Source organism: Ambystoma mexicanum, chromosome 6q (assembly GCF_040938575.1).
Source record: "Ambystoma mexicanum isolate Mex_15411 chromosome 6q, UKY_AmexF1_1, whole genome shotgun sequence".
Classification (NCBI taxonomy): Eukaryota; Metazoa; Chordata; class Amphibia; order Caudata; family Ambystomatidae; genus Ambystoma; species Ambystoma mexicanum.
In genome coordinates, this window is record NC_090937.1 from 1,486,177,724 (window position 1) to 1,486,197,729 (window position 20,006).

A 20,006-nucleotide genomic window follows, 5' to 3' on the forward strand; every position below is an offset into this window, starting at 1 on the left:
GCTTCTGCCATCATGTGTGACATTCTCCTCCGGAGACCTATCACATAGTCAGTCACTCTGACTGGCTTGAGGGGAGGAGCACCTTCCAATCCCTCCTTAATCAGGGCCAATGGACCTCTGACTGGATGGCCATAGAGAAGCTCAAAGGGAGAATAACCTACTCCCTCCTGAGGGACTTCTCTATAAGCAAAGAGAAGGCATGGCAGTAGAAGGTCCCACTTTTTCTTAAGGGGTTCTTCTAAAGCACCTATCATGCTCTTCATGGTTCTGTTAAACCTTTCAACCAACCCGTTTGTCTGAGGGTGGTATGCGGTTGAGAACTTGTAGGTAACTCCACAGGTTTTCCACATGGCTTTCATGTAGTGGGACATAAAGTTTGACCCCCTGTCAGAGATTACCTCCTTAGGAAACCCAACCCTGGTAAAGATACCAAGGAGGGCCTTAGCCACAGCCGGAGCTGTAACAGTCCTCATAGGAATTGCCTCAGGGTACCTAGTAGCATGGTCTACTACAACAAGGATAAACCTGTTGCCTGAGGAGGTTGGGGGATCAAGGGGACCAACAATGTCAATCCCTACCCTCTCAAATGGGACTCCCACAACTGGGAGAGGCACTAAAGGTGCCACATTCTTGGAACCAACCTTACCAGAAGTCTGGCAGGTGTGGCAGCTCTTACAATATCTATCTACTTCAGCCCCCATCTTTGGCCAATAAAAGTAGAGAGAGAGCCTTTCCTTGGTCTTCTTGAAACTCAAGTGACCAGCCAAAGGTATCTCATGGGCTAGTTGTAAGAACTGTTGTCTGTTCTCTTGTGGGATTACAAGGCGTTTGTAGTCTCCAGGTTCAGACTCAGTCGGTTCACTGTAGAAGAGGCCATCTTCCCAGTGTAACCTATACTTCCCAGGCTCTTGCCCATCAGCCTGAGAAGCTGCCTGGTGGCGGAGACCTTCCAGAGTTGGACATTCTCTTTGCCCCTTACGAAAAGCTGCCCTGCTAGGCCCACCTTCTGCCAGTAAAGACTGCAGCTCAGGATGGTCCTCAGGGTCCAAATCTCCAATAAGGTTGGGGCCTCCTCCTAGCTCTTCCTCAGAGTCTAGCTCAACCACACAGGGTTGTACCTCCCTCTCAGCCTCAGCTGGAGGTGGAGTTACAGGTGTAACTTTGGACAACCTAGGGGAAGTCCTTGTTGGAAGCACTGGAGTGCTTGCTGCTGGCTTTTTCCTAGGAGTCTTGGGTTGCCCCTTTGCTCCTGATCTGGTAGTTACTGCAGTAAGTTGCTCCAGTGGGAGAGGAGTGATTTCTGTCATCATCTCCTGAGATAACCCTCGCAGGGTTTTCTCTCTTGCAGGTTTTGTGAGCTCCTGTAACCTTTTGCTAGGTGGTCTGGGGGTATGTGACACAACTCCAAGAGCTTTGAGGTCATTACCCAACAGAACCCTACCTGGCACTTCACATTGTACACTGACAGGTATTTTTACAGCCATATCATTACATTGGATGAGAACTGGTAACTGGGGACACATCTGCACAGGCCCACCAGCTAACTTGGTGAGGCATTTGGGTGCCTTAGCAACATCCTCTGCCTTGAAAAATGATTCATCCACCACAGTTATGCTGGCTCCAGTGTCCCTAATGGCAGGAGTCTCCTGACCATTCACCTGGACACTGTCCTTATAATACTCTTTAGTATTATCTGGGATAGAGTTATAGACATCTAAATTCTGTTGTTCCCACAACCCCAGAGAGACTAAAGAAACACTAGCTGATACTCCAGTGGGTTCATCAGCTAGTAATAGAAAGTTTCCACTTGCCATATGTACTTCCTCTTCTGGAGCGAAGGCTAAGGAGGCAAGCTGGACCCCTGAAGGTTTACCCTTACATCTGGGATCTCCTTTCACATGGTCAGTAGCCTTACAAACAAAGCATGAGCCAAAGGCTCGCTGGAATGGAGGCTTGTTCTGACCTCCTTCTGGTCTGGGACCAGAAGGTACACTAGCCTGATTTGGTTTCCCTTGTGGCTTACCCTTATAGTTTTGTTTGGGGCCCTCTTTGGAATTTGTAGTATTAGAATTCTCTTTGGAGTCCTTTTCAGGCTGTTTCTCCCCATCCTTCTTCTGAGTTACCCCAGAATCCTTGTGAGTGGCCCTGTTGGCAACCCACAAGTCAGCAGCCTTAGCTAGTTTCCGGGAATCTAATTCCCTGGAATCAGCCAAGTGTTGTCTGAGCTCAGGAGAGCAGGCATCATAAATAGTCTCCAACATAAACAAATAATTCTTCATACCTTCATAAGTGTTCACCTTGTAACCCTTAATCCATCCCTCTAAGTTTTTCAACCCTTCACTCACCCAGGTAGCCCAAGGGGTACCATCATGCTTTTTGAGGCTCCTAAACCTCTTAAGATACTGGGAAGGGGTCTTCCCAAACCTAGCTATTAAAGCTAGCTTCACACATTTATAGTCCTTCTTATCCTCCTCCCCCATCTCCATTACCACATCAGTTGCAACAGGGGGAAGCCTAGAGAACAACCAGGTGAGTAAGTCATTTCCTGTGATGTTCTGGAGCCCATGATTATATTCAAACAGAGACAACCAATCCAACACATCCAACTTAGGCTCATACATACCAACCAATTCTTTAGGCATCCGGGGTCTTTTAGGACTGGAACTTCTAGAGGAGCCAGAGAGAGAAGCATTCTCAACAGATAATTTCTTCATTTCTAAGTCATACTTGAGCTCCATTTCCCTTAGCCTTAGTTCTTTGTCAGTTTGAGCATTAAGTTTCTTATACTCCAATTCTAGTTTCATTTTCTCCAGTTCAAAGTACTGAGGACTACATGTGGGACCTGGTAAAGGTCCAGTAGGTACAGCAGGTAGAGCAGGCAGAGGCCTAGGGGGGACAGTCACAACAGCCTCACCCTCCTCTTCTGACTCTTCCTCAGAATCATCAACATTTTGCTCCATGTTAACTTCAATACTGTCATCTACAGTTGCTGGAGTGGTAGGTTCCTCTGAACCATCACCCAGACTTTGGTTAGCTAACAATCTTTCAATCAGCTCCATTTTCTTGCCCTTAGTCAGGAGATCCTTATGTTTACAGAGCACTCTTAAACAATCCGCAGTTTTGGCTGCAAGGGACTCTTGACTATAGCTTTCTATAACTGACATGTTAGAGGATTACTTTTACAGTGCTAAGCTTTGTGGTTAGTTGCACTAAGGTATCTAAAGCACAATAAAATGTATACTCAATACAAATCCCACCGCTGTACACCAGTGTTAGGCAGAAACCTGTGCAGTTCCCTTGGGGAACACTGCAAAAGATTTAAGACTACAGGTATAGCAGTAAACCCACTTGGTAGCAGTCCGCACCACCCAGATTTACCTGGTAGCTGTGGCTGAGCAGTCAGACTTCCCTCAAGAAGAGTTAGGCAGTATGCAAAGTATACACAATATGTTCTCAGACACAATAGCACAAGCAAACACTGACCAGAGCTTGGTTTCAAAAGTATATAGTTATTTATTTTCAAGAACACATAAGTTGAAAACACTCTAGCAAAATATAGTAAAACACTCCAAACACAGTTATATGGAAAGCAGTCCCAATCCTTATTCCTATCTAGACAACTCTAGGTTAACACCACATAATTCAAGCAGAGGTGAGCGCTTAACGTTAGATGACACTCTAGTAGGTAAAAAGAAGGGAGGGAGAAGGAGCAGAATTAGGATAAACACACCACTCTAAGGTTAAGAACACTTTTTGTAAGCTCAAAGAAGCACAAAGTCACAGGTGAGCAAAAGTCACTAAGCAGGGCCCACTCTTAGAGCAGACAGAGCGAAAACGTGCCCAAGATCACACAGTTGGTAGGGATTCAGAGTCTTGCAAAAGAGTTCGGAAAAGAGTTAGAGAGGCTTAGAAAGTTTAGCCAAAGTGTCCCAGGCAATCCCAGGATCGAAAGCCGGGGGCTAAAACTACCCCGTACAGTCGGTGGCAAGGGAAGCCAGGCGGAACACGGTACCTTAACGGAAAGGATCCTCCAGCGGGGGAAGTTGTTCCAGGCAGTGGCAGCAAGGCTCGACGTCGGTCAGGGGAGAAGAAGTTCTCGCTGAAGAGCAGAAGAAGAAGGTCGTTTCACTGCCCGGGAAGAAACCAGCCGCGGAGTCCTCCGATTAAAGGGTTGTACCGACTTTCGCGGTTGGGGTAAAAGTGGTGGGTATTCCGGTTGCCGGGGTGCTTGGCACTGGCAAGGCGGCCACGAGATACCTCGAAGAGCGGAAAGAAGGTGAAAACTGGTTGTCCCCACCAGTCAAGGGAAGGAGCCACTCCGTTAAGAGTTCTCCTCGGTCGTCGGGAAAAGTGGTGAGATGGTTCAGCAGGGCTCCACCTGCGGTGTCGTCGTAGCAGATCAGCTCAGCTCGTCCCTCGTTGGATTCTTAGGTCCTGTGGCGACTTCTGACGTTCCAGTCCTCAAAGCCCTGCTTTTATGCAGCAAAACCCCATTCACCCAGCCTAGCTGTCACTCAAACATGCTAAGTGGTGAGCCGGCCGGCTCACCACTTGCGCCAATCAGGACGGAGTGCGACTTGAGTTACCTAGGTAACTCAGTCCAGGGTGCCTAAATCCCCCTCCACCCCTCCTAAGTACCCCAGACAGAGTGGCACCACTTTGGAGGGCTTCTGTGGAGAAGCCCGCCAAAAGTGGGACAAAGGGCTCCACTTTGGGTCAGAGTTACAGTGGCGAATGCCAACGCCATTTTAGCATCAAGTTTTGGCAAAAAATCCCAACCGGAGTTATAATAATAAATATATAAACCGGCGGTATGTTTAAGGCTACCGTAAATAAATAATTAAATGTGTTAGCCTAAAACAATGGGAAATCCCATAGGAACATATTCGCGGTCGAATATAAAACGTAGTTTCCACTGCCACCAGCCAAAACTCGATCAGGGGGGACGGAGACGTGCCCCCTCGACTAACAGACCCTGGGGCAATCGAATTGCCCCAGCCAGCACGTCCACAATATGATGGTTTGTACTGGTTCTGTTCAGGATTTAAGACTAGTAAAGTCTTTGGTGACTTTACATGCCCTGGGAGACAGTAGTCAGTCCCAGGGTATGGAGTCTATGTTGGGGAGTCCCTAGGACACCCCTGGGTTACGGCACAGAGGGTGCTGTGTAACCCACATCACAAAAATATATGAGGCCCTATGGAGTAAAAGACCCCATAGCCCATTCAACACAAGGTTTAACCAAGAAAACACACTTCAACATGCCCAAGAGTGAGGGTAAAAGAGTCTCACTCTTGGCAGGAGAAAAAAATAAACCCCAGCAATCCAGCAAAGCTGCTGGGGGACTCACTAGGTAGGGAAATGCAGCCTAAACAGAGAATTCTCCCTAACAAGGTCAGTGGAGGAAAAGGTCAATAGAATTTCCACCAGAGAGGGTATGCTAGTCATGGAGGAAGTAAAGGGTGTGTTCAGATAGGAGAAAGGATAAAGTCCCCCAGTTTGGCAAGGGAGAATTCAATAATGTGTGACTCAAGGACTTTCTGGATGTGGAAGTATGTGTGGAAGATAATATCCTGAAGACAACCCTCTACTCAAAGCCGACGGATAAGAATAGCATTCTACGTGCGTCCAGTTTCCATCCAAGAATGACTAGTTTCAGCGTACCGTTTACTCAATTTCTAAGATATCGAAGAATTATCTCAGAAAAACAACAATTTGCTAAAAAGAGCTTGCAAATTGTCCAAGGTATTCTCAAACAGAGGTTATTCTACTGAGACAATAGAAATTGCAACACAGAACATTACTGCACTGACCAGAATGGAGACTCTATGACAAACAACAAAGACAATTGATAACAAACTGGTATACGTTACGATATATTCACAACAGAGCCCACAAATCAAGTGGATTATCACATCTAATTGGAGCATATTACATCTTGACCCACCTCTAGTAGAAATGTTCCCAACAACATCAATCTTTGCACATCGGAAAAGTCAGTCATTAAGAGATTTTTTATTAAGAGAAGAAATCACTACACCTAAAATGAAACAAGCAGGATACAGGGGAACCCTCCCGTGTATGAATTGCCAACATTGTAACAATGTGATTAAAGGCCAATCGGTCAGTCACCCATATACTGGGAAAACAATACTACTGAAAGACACCTCGACATGTGACACCAACAATGTAATATATGGAATATGATATCCATGCAGTAAATACTACGTGGGGATAACAACTAGAAAGGCAAAAATGAGATGGACAGAACACAAGTCGAATATTCATACAGATTCATTCAGATCACCAGTGGCGCAACATTTCAAAGAATGTCGTCATACCATCTCACAGATTCATTTCATCATATTAGAAAAATTGAAACACCAAAGAGAAATTGAGTGGATAGAACGTCTAGACAAACTTTCAGCGAGAGGTATGAACACAGAATATGATCTTACTTGTTTCCTTTGAAATATGTAACTGGATGTGCAAATCGGAAATTTATACAATTGTAACCTGAATGTAGAAGATGTATATTTATGTGATTCAATGCTCCAGTAATAGAAACTGATGTACAATGACTGTTAGCTAAGTCGAATACAAGAAGATAGGCAACAGTATCTCTCTATCTTGGTGTTACAACCTGGTTATAATATGGCTTATAACTACAATACAGCATTTGGGTTTAATAACTGGACCACAAGTCTATTTCAATCTAGAATAATTCAAAGGAATTAGTCTCCCTATATTAGTAGAAAAGAGAGGTTAGCCCAATTACTAGTACTGAGACAGTGCACAATCCAAAAAAGCAAGTGCTGGCAATCGCAGACGGGAGGCCACACAACTGGCCTACCCACTTTACTGCGTTTTGCCATTAATATTTTAGCATGTGGGCAAATAAAAGTTGAACACTTAAATTATTCCAAATCGAAGTAATGTGAAAGAAACAGTTTTCTTTTATTAGACATTCCAAATGAACAAATGGTGACAATGTGGAAGGGAGGCCACTCTTAACTGACTGGCCAACCAACACTACCGAGCTTCCCTGCAGCTCTCTGGCCTGCCTCCCTTGGCCCCCTCCCTGCTCCTACCTGCAAGGCAAAAAACCTTGGGGTCATCTTCGACTCCACACTCTCCTTCTCTCCTCATATTTCTGACGTCGCCAAGAGGTCACACTACCAGCTGCACCTCCTCAGAGGTATTCTTCCCTTCCTCTCCTTCCCCCAGAAGCTCACTGTCTCCCGAGCCCTGGTTCTCTCGAAGCTGGACTACTGTAACAGCATCTATCTTAATCTGCCTGCCTCCACTCTCCGCCCTCTGCAACTCATCCAGAACAGAACTGCGAGACTTGTCCTTGGCCTCAAGCCCAGGGACCGTATCTCTCCAGGACTGAAATCTCTACACTGGCTCCCAGTGGCTGCGAGGATAAAGTTCAAAACCCTCTGCATTGTCCACAAGGCCTTCTGGGGCCTGGGTCCTAAATACCTTCAACTCTCTCTTCCCAAATATCTTCCTTCCCGAGCCCTTCGCTCATCCGCCTCCAATTCCCTCAGGGTTAGCCGCTTCTCGAAGCAACGAGCTGGGGGTAGATCTCTCTCCGCGGCAGGGGCCTCCCTCTGGAACAGCCTTCCTGCCTCCCTGAAACTTGAGGAGAACCATCTCCGGTTCCGGAAGCACCTCAAAACCTTCCTCTTTGCTTCTGCTTTCTCTCTCCCTCTCCCCTGCTGAACAGCTAATTAATTTTTCACTGAAACTGCACTTATCCTGCAACTGGACCACTCTAAACTAAAACTAAACTCTGCAACTGGGCCTCGGTCCTGGGCCCAGCCACTCTCCTCTTGCACTGATGCCCTGGAACCCCTTTGCACTGCGGGACTGTCTCTGTATCCCTACAGCCCCCCCACCCCTTCCCCAGCACTTGCTCTGCACTTACCTCGCACTTGCCACCAGCTGGCCCTATTTATTTATTTATTTATTACTTTACGCCACTTACCTTGTACTGCACTTCCCCCCCTCCCCTTCCCCTTGCACTTTTCCCCCTCCCCCACACCTGCACTTGCGCGATCTGAATGACACCTGGCCTAGTAGGATCGTTGTCTGTCTCTCCTTGTCCCTCCCCTCCCTGCCTCGTCGCGCCTTGAAACACCTGTGTATAGGCGCGTTACAAATACCATATCATATCATATCATATCATATCCGCCACTAAATCTGAGAATTCGGCATATTAAGCTTGGAGAGAGTAGTTTGCAACCTATTATTGCAATCATTGGTTATGAACTAGTTATATCGAAAAATGGATGAGAAATACTAGGGCATAAGGATAGTCAATACCACAAAAGTTGTAACACTACAAGAACCATACATGAGATGTGATGCATTAGAACTACAGAAAGAACGCGCAACATATACGAGAAAAGGTCAGATGATCTTCTGCACTCCGTGCTGATGTACATAACAATCACATGATTTAGAAAACAAAAGGCAACCTCAATTGTAGAGCTGCTGTTTGCTGCCTTTCCGCTGTGTGAACTGCCTATACACCTACTTTGAAACTGATGACCTACTTGAGAATAAGAGCCCAGGTATTTACTGGAACAGTCATTATTAGTTGGAATAACCAAGTTCCGTTAAGGAGAATGTTTAAAACTAGTGACATGCAATTCACTTGATTTTCAGGTCATGCATTTAAATACGTGCTTTATGAGTGCATTCGATTCAACGAATGCCTGGGTTAATCATCTGGAATTTCAAGAGCTGTTTGCTATACGATGAGGTCATTGATATTATTTTGATATGGGATGCATAACAATGCATGGTTTAGATTGAATATAATGACCAAGAGTTTATTGAATTTTCATCTCAACAACGTGCAACAAGAGGAGTCACGCTAGATGCCGCAGTTGCTTGTATAATCAAGGAAGTCTCGTTGAAAATAAATGTCTTTTAGTTCATGATTCACACTGAATATTGATTGTACGCTTATAACAACTCTGTTCAGTTTTGTTAATGCTGGCTGATGAGTTGATAAGTGACTACTCAGGGTATTTGTTCTGTAGCTCAAGTGTCTCTGTATTGTGGTAGGTTATCTATAGGTAATTGCAATGCGCTTTGCCTGGCTGAATTCCTCATTTGCAAGAGAGATGTGTAGAGCGTGGAAGTTGATAATCGCTTTGTTTCTTTTATATGTTGATACTGTGTGGCCTGGCTGTAGATAGCAAATCTTTTTGTGTCACTTGGATGGAGACTTTTTCCTATGCCGGTAATTCTTCCTGTCTGTGGATTTCTTGTATACATCTGCTTCCAGAGGGCCGTTCTTTACCACAGGGATAGTGTTTTCCAGAAAGTGTATGCTTTTCTTGGAGTAGTCCATGGTCAACTTAATGCAGTGGAGGAAGCCATTTACTCATTTTTGGAAATGGTCAACAGAATATTCGCCTTCTGTCCAAATTAAGAACATGCTATCAATATATTGCAGGTATGTTAGTGCTTTCTGGGATTGTTGTCGTAAGAACCTTAGTTTGAAGTCTGCAATGAAAAGTTTAGCATAGAATGGTGCTATTTTTGTGTCCATGGCAATTACTACCTTTTATAGGAAGGGTCTTCCATTGAAGCAAAAGTTGTTAACATTGAGTATGTATCTCATGAGGTAATCTCTGTAATGACGATGGCAACATTGTTGGTCACATTTTACGGGAATCTCTGACATGCAACTATTCCATTTTCATGTGGAATATAGGAATAAAGGGAGGTGACATCCAATATGTGCAAGGGAACAATTGGTGATACTCATTCTATCCTTGACTCGTACTATGTTGTGTCCTTTACAGAGATGTCTGTGTCCACCACGAGAGGTCGTAGGATGGATTCAATCTATTGAAATATAGCTTTGATTGATTCATCGTCCTCGGGGATGATGAGGCAGAATGGATGTTCTCGATGGAGGATATTTTGGAGCAGATAGAATAACCCAGGAGTTGGATTGTCTGATATCAACTGCTGGAAGTGTTCTTCAATATCAGTGTCACTTGGCTATCACAATTTTCCTGGCAACCAAACAACATCAATAGTAGGGTCATTGAAGAAGTTGTCACTATGCTTCCTTTTCTGCGTCAGTGTTCGCCTGATCACAACAGTGCCTTCTTGGTCTGTTTTTATTGTGTTTCTTTATTTTAATTTCATTTTGATTGAATTCCCGTTCAGTTATCCCTACCTAGTGCTCTTGGAACAACTTAGGAGGTTGAAAAGTTCAGAAGGTGATATGGAAATTACAAAATGTTGACCGGATAATATAGAAGGATTAGCATAGACACGTGGTACAGTGGAGTTGGTGGTGTGGATGTTTGCCTTTTTGTTACTCATCTTACACTGTGACTACCACCTGATGATGTCTATCAAACTTCAAAATGTAATGGATTGTACCATCTGAGCCGAGTATTTTTATTTAGTCACATAAAAGGTATCAAACTTGCCTTTTGTATGATAAGCAACGGTTGGGCAGTACCCTTTGGGAACACCACACACAATTAAGACTACAAGTGCAAGTACAAATTCACTTTAGGTACAAACCGGTACTACACAGTAAAGTGTAGCGATGGCTTAGCAGCCAGGCTTATCACAAGAGTAAAGTGAGCAGTATCTGAAGTTACACAAAGGACAGTAATTACTATGGTTCAAACAAACACTGACTCAAGGTTTCTGAGTAAAAGAATATACATTTATGTTTACATTCATTAGTAAAACAGTTCACCAAGTAAAGCAGCAGAAAAACTACAATCTTAATATACTACACAACACCCAATCAATTCTGGACAAGTTAAGCTCAAAATTAAGTGTGAGCAAAATGGCACTCCAGCAATTTAAAAAGGGAGGGAAAGACAAGGTTATACAAAATTGAGCAGCACAACAAGTAAGTAGGCAGGGCAATCTAGAAAAGGCTTGCTACAATGAGGATTCAAATCAATAGGCCTGGTCCAATGTTAATGGTTCAGAGTCTTTGCAGAGGATCACACAGTTCAAAGTAGTTCGCGGTTAAGTCTTTGCCAAGAGTTCGCCAAGAGTTTGAAAAGAAGTTGGTCGGAAGAAAAGTTATTTAAAAGAGTAGGGAAGGATTGGCTGCCAGGGGGCGCACAGATGTGGTTTACCTCTGTGTGAGCTCCGACCTGCGACCCTCAAAAGTGGCTTGAGCCCTCACTTTTGGCCCCCCCACCGCATTACAACAGATCCACGAGATGGGGAAACCGGACCCCCACATGCTGAGTGAAAATCCGGTGAAAATCGGAGTTCTGTAGCCCGAGTACAGCCTCCGGGATCGTGCCTCCCCCTCCAGGCCCACAGTGCGGGTTCGCAACGGGGCACTGGGACCTGCGAAGCCCGGGACTGCTGGCTCCTCCCTCCGCTTTCCCGCGGAACCATTGAGTCGCGCAGTGGGCCCCCAAGGCAGTTCCCGCCTCACTGCGCACCCCCCAGGCCCCTGTGGAGCGAGGAGACCCTCGACCGCAGAGGAGGAGGCGGCCCTTCCCATTCCACGATCCGCACAGTAACTCCGTCGCGCCCGGCACAGTCTGTGGCCCACCGTGCATAAGAGTGAGTACTCCCCCTATCCGCCAACGCACTAGCCCATTACGGACGTTGTGCAGGCTCCCCGAGAGGCCTGCCCGACCCCGACCTCATGTCCACACACAGTGGCTCCTTACGAGACAGCGGGCGTGGAGTTTTCCCATTCCTCCCACCCACTCCACCCCAGCTACAACGCGCTATGTGAGCCGCGAGTGTGGAGTTTTCCCATTCCTCCCACCCGCTCCGCCCCAGCTGCAACGAGCTACGTGCTACGTTACAGCTCCCGGTGAATGCTCAACTCTCCGTAGCCTACAGGTTCCCATATAAAGAAGATTGAATCCTACAAACGCGAAGCTATGCTTACACCGGTGACCATGTGAATCACTTTAAAAGACTCCTTGGGCACACACACAACACTGTGCTCAACACCACGGAGGCCCATAAGTATCCGGGCCCGGCCAGGCAAAGCTCAACCCCCAGCCCCAGGCCTCATCTGCAGTGGACTCAGATCCCCACCATAAGGCGGCACTCCAACGCCTCAGCGCCACCCCTCGGTGCTCCAGGATCATATTTGCAATACGCCTCTACCAAACGTGGACATTCCACATAGTGTGCGGCGCAACCCCAGTCATCTGCCTGGGGAGGCTGCTCCCACCATTTCCTGGAGAGTACCCCTCGTCGGGCTCTGTACGGTGTCACCAGCCCCATTTCCTCAACTGGGCAATCCACGTATCACACACCCTGACCAAGAGGATCGCACCCAACGCCTCTGGCTACTGGATCTAGGATTTGGATGCTAGCTATGCCTCCCCTATTTAACTCGTCCTCCAAACTCCCGACATCAGGACAAACCTCACTCCAACACTGAACCCGCCACAGAGGGTTGGGCCCCCACTCGTGGGGCGTGTACCCTCCTCTGTACACCTCCCAAGAGACACTCCTGGGACCCAGGTCACCCGATCAGAGACCTCCCTCCACGCAAACCCAACAAGGTCAACAAGTCAACCCGCATTCACTCTGGCACATTGCAGAACCCCCACCGAACCAGAGGTCTGCACGGAACTGAACACAAAGTGAGGCCTCCGGTTGGTAAAGCCCCTGACCCCAGGGCGTGTGTCTCCTCCCAACGCTGGACTCTCGTTACCCAGGACTCTCCGAAGATTGCCCTGCAACGCACTCCAGTACCAGCTCATTGCCTCGGTGTTGAGGGTAGGCCCCCCGTTCCAGGGGCGAGTGCCTACTCGTACCTATACAACGCATGAGCACCAAATCCAAACTAGCCAAATACGACTACACCCCATCGCACCCCGAACCTAGAACTGCCCGCACAATGTCAGCGGAACCCCCCAAAACAGAGTCAGCGGCTACCAAAGGGGACATAGCCGCCCTTCTCAGCGAAATCAGAAACATGGGCGCCAACTTGGGTAGCAAAATCGACAAAATGCCCCAGAGGGTGGACAATATTGAGGAGAGGCTCGAAAGTGTCGAGAACAACCAAGTCTCAATTGACACACTGGAAACCCAGCTGGACCTCTGCATGCGCAATGTAGAGAAAAGAGAAGAAGACAGACGATTTAGAAAACAGGGAGAGGCGTAACAACCTGCGATTTTTTGGGATTCCGAACGGGAGGGGGAAACAGAGGAAGACCTTAAACACACCATACATGACATCATCAGAATCCTAACCGCAGATGAGAATATCGACAAACCCACAATAGAAAGAATACACAGATCTGGAGGCCCACCAGGGGGTCCGAGATCGGTCCTGGCCAGATTTCAAAGATATCAAGACAGAATGAGGATTCTCACTAAAGCCAGGTAGGTGACACTCACTCTTGGTGGAGCCCAAATAACCATCTTCCAGGACCTATCCTCGCTCACCTTAGCCCTGCGTCGCCTATGTGGCCCGCTAAGCAGATTGCTCAAAGACCAGGGAACAAGATATAGGTGGGGTTATCCCTTCTCCCTCACGTTCGAACATGGCAGCAGGAAGATAATACTCCGCTCTGAAGAAGAGATTCAAGATTGCATCACGGATCTCCTCGACACCGGCCCCAAAGAGGGGTCACAAGACGAAACATCACGAGAGGGAGCGCAGCGGGGACCCCGAGGCCCGAGAAGGAAGAAGGTCAAAGAAGCTAGAAAATATAGACGGCCCAACAATATGCCGGAAAATGCCAAATGATGTGGCGTGCACGTATCTTCTGACCCGGCGAGGCCTGTTCAGGAATCATGGTCTTGGAGTCCCTCCATCAAGTTGGAGATCGGCACATCACAGCCAACAGAGCCGGCCCATGACAAATTTGTCTCCAGACCCAGGACGGATGATCGACTGGCCGCAAGGGAACCGGAAACTGCATGTATCACTACATTTGTTACTCAGTGATAACAGTTGTTGTGTGTTACATTGTAATTCAAGTTGACATTTTAAGAACGGGGGGCTCAAACTGTTGATGAGATGATATTCGTGCTAGGGGTTGCATGGTTGCGATCCTCACGGGCGGTCCCATAGTAGGCCGGTTGCAAGCACCTGGCTCGACTCGGACGCCATCAATCCAAGGTTCAGTTCCTTGTAGGGGAGATGTTGTGTGGGAAATTGGAACTGCCGACAACGGGTATTGAGTTCAATGCCCGGGAAGGGGGGAGGGAGGAGGGAATCCAACATTTTTTGAAGTCCCATTAGATGTGGGACAACCATCAAAAGACTTCCACTGTGGCAATTTACGATATGTACTGAGGCGATGTGACCAACAAACTCAAAAGACTCGCCACTTATTGGTGGAAATGACGAATCAGGTGACAGGCATGGCATACTCAGAATTGGCATGCTAAATGTTAAGGGGCTAAATTCCCCTACCAAAGGATTGCTAGTTTCCTGAGAATTCAAGAGGGCCAATCTAGATATACTCTTTCTGCAAGAAACTCAATACAGTAAAGCAGAGGAGAGGAGGGTACTCTACCCCAAATGGGGCACTGAATATTGGGGCTCCGGCCCGCTTAAAAAAGCCGGGGTGGGTGTTCTCATCAGCAAATCAACCCGATTGGAGCTCTTGAGGTCCTGGTCAGATGTGAGCGGTAGGATGCTGGTGTTAGTTGGCAAGATACAGGACACCATCATCACACTCGTGTCTATATATGCGCCCAATACCAGACAGTCCCGGTTCCTTCAACAAGCAATCCCCAAGTCATGAACGAGGCAGAGGGAGAGTAATAATAAGAGGTTCCCTCAACACGTGGATGGACCGGATATGGATAGACAAGCAAGCACCCCATCCACAACCCCTTCACAGGGCACCGGACAATCCCGGTTTGTAGATATGATGGACGCCTACAATCTCACGGATGCCTGGAGATGCATGAATCCAGCCTGAACAGCCTTCACCTTCTACTCCACGCCTCACACTACGTACTCTAGAGTTGACTATGTTTACATAACCTCAGCAATTGCCTCAGCAATGACGGCAGCTACCATATCGCCCATTACATGGTCGGACCATGACATGGTGGTAGTCACTATAGATCAGATCGCTCTCCCTCGGCGGAGTTCCAAATGGCGGTGCAACAAAACACTTTTCAAGGACACAGTCTTTCGGGAGCAGATGGAGTTGGACAATACTCAATACTTTGAGCAAAATAACGTAGGTGAAACTCCCATCAACATAGTATGGGAGGCAGGTAAGGCCACATGGAGGGGACTTCTCATTAGGGAGAAAGACTCCGAGGCCAACGTCATGAACGAAGGGTTCCAACGGTGCACGATACAGATGCACCCCCAGACCATCGTCCCCACAATATCTCCGAATCCTTCTCCAATTCCTATGAGAGACTCTACACTTCACAAGATACACCGCACCCAGTGGCGATAACAGACTATCTGACCAAAGTAGCCATGCCGACCCTCCCATTGGAAACAACGCAAGCCATGGAAACTCCTATCAAGAAAGAAAGGACCCCAAGCAATGTGCCGCCTACCGCCCAATATCGCTCCTGAATATTGATGCCAAGATTTACACGAGTGATCTCACCGCGAGGCTCGAGGCGCACATGCCCACAATAATTCACAACAACCAAGTAGGCTTCATCCTAGGTAGACAAAGCGCAGACTCCACCCGAAAGACCCTCCACCTCATACATGAGGCCAGAAACTTGCCAAACACACCAGCACTGTTTTCGATCGATGCGGAGAAAGCGTTCGACAGAGTCGAATGGCAATTCGTAGAGGCCACACTGAAACAAATAGGCCTGGGACCCATTCTTCGATGAGCAATCAAGGCTGTCTATACAGCCCCAAGAGCCGCTGTAGCGGTGAACGCCCAGTACTCCTGCTGGTTTCCTCTCAGGAGAGGAACGAGACAAGGCTGTCCCCTCTCTGAGATTCTCTTTGCGCTCTCACTAGAACCCCTGGCCCGAGCCCTCCGAGCGGACACTGCCGTTGAAGGAAAGCAGGTGAATGGCAGAGAATACAAACTAGCCTTGTATGCAGACGAGATCTTGCTCCACGTGGTAAACCCACTCTCGTCAATCCCAAGGGCGATACGCCTCATTGAAGAATATGGGACACTCTCTGTTTTTAAGATAAATAAATCCAAATCCACTCTCTTCCCGCTCCATGACCCATCCCAGGAGCAGCAACACAACCTCGAACGCCTTGGCCTGATTGTCGGAGGCCCCACAATGCGATACCTGGGAATCAACTTAACAAGAGACCTCACTCAGCTCTATGAGGCAAACTTCCCGCAATTCCTAAGCACTCTCAACACGGATCTCGCGAAATGGAAAACCCTCACAATTTCCTGGATAGGGAGCTTGAACGCAATAAAGATGGTGACCCTCCCACCTTCCAGGTCCTCCGCATCGCAATCCCGGACCACTTGTTCAAACAGACCAAGAAGGCCATACTGGAATTCCTGTGGGACGGAAAGAAACCCCGGATACCATATGATATCCTGATACTCCCGAAGGAGATGGGCGGAGTGGGCCTCCCGGACATCGAACGGTATTACCAGGTGACCCAACTTAGGATCCTGATCCCACACCTGCGCAATAGAAAGGACCTCCAATGGGTCCAACTAGATAATGACATCCTGCTCCATGTTACTCTTGCTGAGTGGCTATGGGTCCCCAGAGCAAAACTCACGAAACGTTTACGTGACCACCCAATACTGGGCACCATGTGGAACATCTGGAGGAAGGGGAAAGGGATGACCGGAATCACGACATGGCCTTCTCCACTAAGTCATCTCTGGTCCCCCGGGATCCCAGAGGAAATACCCGAACATGCTATATACCAGGCCTGGTTTGATGACGGCCTGGTGAGAGTAGGCCAACTGTGGACAAACAAGAACTTCATCTCGACCTCGGAACTAGAGGAGGCCCTTCAAATCCATCCAATTCCGATCTTTTTGTATCTACGATTAAAAGGGGTCATGTCAAGGAAGGAATGGAAGCAAACCACACGACGAGAGCTGACACCGTTCGAATTGGTACTGGACATGACCAACTCATCGAAAGGTTTAATAGCACACATGTACAGGGTCCTGATCACCAAAGATCAAACTCCAAGTCTTCGCCTCAAAGAACGATGGGAAATGGACTTTAATAGAGAATTTGAACAACATGCCTGGGACAAAATCTGCGAAACACCAGCTAACGTATAAATTGCCACCCTGTACAAATTACATGCTCTGAAACTGCTCCATCGATGGCAGTATGATCCTTGCAGACTCTCGAAAATGTTTGAAACATCTAGCCCAAAATTCAGGAGACACTGCGACATGGACGCTGATTACTGGCACATGTGGTGGAAGTGCCCCAAGGTACGCATCTACTGGCAAGAGGTCCTGGGATGGATCAAACAATTAGATGGCATAGAAAGAGTCCTATCCCCTCTCCTGATCTTATTTGGCCTTGAAGAAGAAGAAGACAGAGTAGTACGCGTAAAAGGATTGATATCTCCTCTCCTGTTGGTTGCAAGAGCAGCCCCAGTCATCAAACGGAAGTCTCTGTGCCTACCAGACAAAAAAGACTGGCTGCAAATCGCCATGAGTATGTACGCAATGTAGAAAATAACCGCGGCCCTCCATGACAAGGCCGCCCGACAGGTGGGAGCCGGGATGGACTTCACTGAACAATATATTACAAGTACGGCCGTTACTGACTCACAGCTCTAACCATAATGCCACTCAACGGCCCATACCCGGAAACCGAATAGCGAACTACGTACTGCTTAATAGCTATCCCTGTCACAACCTTCGCATAGAACCTATGACACTGACAGAGATCAACGTCACACCACCACTTAAGACAATTACAGCTAACGCCGATATCTGGAAGTCGTAAAAGAATGGACATGGGGGGTGGGGTTCGACTATATATCCATCGAGAGTGGACATGTATGTTACTATCGGTTTGTTATTGAAGTGGATCACGATGATCTTGTTATATAACCCAGTTTGCTCAGTTATGTATTCACCTGACTGTTCACTTTTGATGTAAAAACCCAATAAAATTCAATTTGAATGTAGAGAAGGACAAGCCCTCGGTTTGGCGAAAGATTTAAAATACGTTCACCGCTGTCGGACAGAACGAACAACCGGGTTTGAACAGTACCTTAGAAGAAGAATGTTGTAGCTGAGACAGAAGTTCCTGGCAGATCCTGCAGGCTAACGGTTCCTGAAGTGACTGTTGGACTGACATGAAGGAGGAAGACTGGAGGGTCCTGCACTGCCCAGGGAAGAAACCAGCAGCAGAGCAAAGCAACAAGTAAAAGGTGCACTCTTTAAAACCAATCCGGGTCCGGTCCTCCTGGCTATCCAGTTCACTCCAGACGTGCACAGCAAATTCGTCCAGGGGAGGGATGCCTTGCTTGGTGTTGAGCTGGTCCCACCAGCTCAAGGGAAGAAGATTCCTTGCAGATCTTCTCTGTCGTCGAAGTTTGGAGTTTCGGACCCGCAGCAGGGCTTCACCGGGAGGTTCAGTAGTTGCAGCAGTTCTCTTCCTTCCACTTCTCTTTGGTTCTCTCGATCCAGTGGCGACTCTGCCTTCCAAGTCCCAGAGACCTGCTTCTTATGCAGTTTTCCTCCATTCACACAGCCTAGCTGTCAATCACACAGTAGGGTGGCTGTCCTGGCAGGACAGTCACCTAGCCAATCAAACAAGAGTGCGACTTGGGCCTCTGTGCAGGGGGCCTAAAATCCCTACCTCACATCCTGTCTACCTAGACTCTCAGGCGCCTAAAGAGGGGCTTCTGTGCAGAAGCCCGCCAAAGGACGGCGAACAAAGGAACCAAACCTGGTTTGGTGTGCAGAGTAAAACACAAGAAAGACCTTTACAAAAAGAAATAGCGAATAAACCCAGCCGGAGCCAAATAAAAGTAATTGGGGTCCAGCGGATTAAAGTTCGAGGCTACTAACATAGCCTAAAACAGTACTAAGGCTATTTTCATAGACCGCGGTAGGAAAAATATGGTAGATACCACTGACCCAGCCAAATCTTAAAGAAAGGGGAACGAAACAATGTTCCATGAGCGACAGACAAAAAGGGATAACTATTAACCCTTTCCAGTACTCTATGTAAGATAGTTTGTACTGAGTCTGTGAATTTAAAAATACTAATAAAGTCAATGGCAAAGTTACATGTTCTGGGAGACAGTAGTCAGTCTCAGAAAATGGAGTTTAAAGTGGGAAGTCTGAAAAAGATAACCCTGTGTCACTGCACTAAATGGGCTGTGTGACACACAGTAGAAATGATGCCTATGGAGTATGTGAGGCTTCACAGTCTATGAACACAAAAATGTTAAACACACAGCAAAACACATGTAAGAGTACGAAAAAAAAAGGCTCACACTCTTACCAGGTTGTGAAAACAAAATCAAAATATCGAGGCTGAGTACCCCAAAATGAAATACACCGAACTCGAGTTACAAAGGAACATACAAAGTACTTTATTTTATACTGAATCCAGTTACAAAACAGATCAAAATCAGATAGCTCTCAGCCCTCAGTACAACACAACAAACTCAAGCGTGGTTCAATGTGTTCAGTGAGAGATGCTGTACATTAGAATGCATTGGCTTTTTATACATTTTGTGAGCACAATGTCCAGCCCCACTTCGGGTTAATATTCCACTTAATACATGACCGATCTAGGGTTCATGCCAAGTCTCAAACATCCGCATATAACTGGTTTGTTTTTAATACATGTATCAACAAACCTATACGGCAACTGTGTATTCTTGGATTTTCCATGTAAGTCTTCTTAAACATTCATACAATGTGGTTAAACAAGTGTTCTACGTTCAGTATTTGAATACATTGGGCCTCATTACAACCCAGGCGTTGGACCATGCTGCTAAAAGCACCATGGTCCATGCTGATAACTTACCGACTCCGCCATGGCGGAATGGGGAATTACCACCCCATTCCGAGGTTGGCGGGGCAGTAATTCCCCAT